Source organism: Bubalus bubalis, chromosome 6, assembly GCF_019923935.1.
Source record: "Bubalus bubalis isolate 160015118507 breed Murrah chromosome 6, NDDB_SH_1, whole genome shotgun sequence".
NCBI classification, from domain to species: domain Eukaryota; kingdom Metazoa; phylum Chordata; class Mammalia; order Artiodactyla; family Bovidae; genus Bubalus; species Bubalus bubalis.
In genome coordinates, this window is record NC_059162.1 from 108,076,802 (window position 1) to 108,078,638 (window position 1,837).

Here is a 1,837-nt window from a genome sequence, read left to right on the forward strand (position 1 = left end):
ACTTTATTTTTTTGGGCTCCAAAATCACTGCAGATGGTGATTGCAGCCATGAAATTAAAAGACGCTTGCTCCTTGGAAGGAAAGTTATGACCAACCTAGATAGTATATTCAAAAGCAGAGACATTACTTTGCCAACAAAGGTCCGTCTAGTCAAGGCTATGGTTTTTCCTGTGGTCATGTATGGATGTGAGAGTTGGACTGTGAAGAAAGCTGAGTGCCCAAGAATTGATGCTTTTGAACTGTGATGTTGGAGAAGACTCTTGAGAGTCCCTTGGACTGCAAGGAGATCCAACCAGTCCATTCTGAAGGAGATCAGCCCTGGGATTTCTTTGGAGGGAATGATGCTGAAGCTGAAACTCCAGTACTTTGGCCACCTCATGCAAAGAGTTGACTCATTGGAAAAGACTGATCCTGGGAGGGCTTGGGGGCAGGAGGAGAAGGGGATGACAGAGGATGAGATGGCTGGATGGCATCTCTGACTCGATGGATGTGAGTCTGGGTGAACTCTGGGAGTTGGTGATGGACAGGGAGGCCTGGCGTGCTGCGATTCATGGGGTCGTAAAGAGTTGGACACGACTGAGTGACTGAACTGAACTGAACTGAACTGAGTCTTAATTGTGGCACGTGGGATCCTTGATCTTCACCGAGGCATGGGAACTCTTGGTTGTGGCATGTGGGATCTAGTTCCCCAACCAGGGATTGAACCTGGACCCCTACATTGAAAGTGCAGTCTTAGCCACTGGACCACCAGGGAAGTTCCCAGAGACATAGTTTTGCACAGACAGGCGAGCTACAATTATACAAAGCACAGAGATACGAATACAGTTACTGCCCCTCACCTTCCCAGATGTGAATGGACTGACAGACAGACACACACACACAGAGTTATGCACACGCAGGAGCACTCTGACAAAGAGCACTTCCGGACACACTCCCTACACCCGAGCCACCCACGTGCTGCACTTTTGTGTGTGCTGTGCTATGTGCTTAGTTGCTGCACCTCTGAGGGGTTTGCAGAGACCAGAGATGTGTGTGCTTTGACTGCTCAGCCTTGTTACTCTGTTCCTGGGACTGGAGCCTGCCTGGCTGCGGCTGAGTCCTCCGTGGGGAGGACGTCCTCTGCAGATCACCCCAGCAGCCCCTCTGCCAGATCATGACACTTGGCCCTGCGGTTGGAGAGTCTGAGGTCAGCTGCCAAGAACTGTCCACATGAGAAACTGACTTCCTGTAGTTGGGGTGCTACGGCCCACCCCAGGGCTGAGCCACTGGTGTGCTGTGTTTGGTCTCTCAGTCGTGTCTGACTCTTTGTGACCCCATGAACTGTAGCCCACCAGGCTCCTCTGTTCATGAGGATTCTCCAGGCAAGAATACTGGAGTGGGTTGCAATGCTCTCCTCCAGGGATCTTCCCAACCCAGGGATCGAACCTGAGTCTCCCACATTGCAGGTGGATTCTCTACTGTCTGAGCCACCAGGAAAGCTCAAGAATACTGGAGTGTGTAGCCTATCCCTTCCTTCTCCAGGGGATCTTCCCGACCCAGGGATCGAACTTATGTCTCTTATGTCTCCTGCATTGGCCACCGGGTTCTTTATCACTAGCACCACCTGGAGCTTTAGGGCCCTGTGCAATTCACACTGTTGGGAAGTGGGAGGCTGATCCGAACCTTGACAGCTGGACCCTGCCTCATTAAAGCATTTCCCATGCCAGGACTTGATGGTCTGACCCTGCCGGTTGCCCAGATGGCCACCTTCATCCTTCATGTTCCCAGTGGTGAGAAAAAGCCCGCATACAGTAGTTGTTCACCAAGTCTGGATGGAAGGATGGGAGGAGGAAGGAGA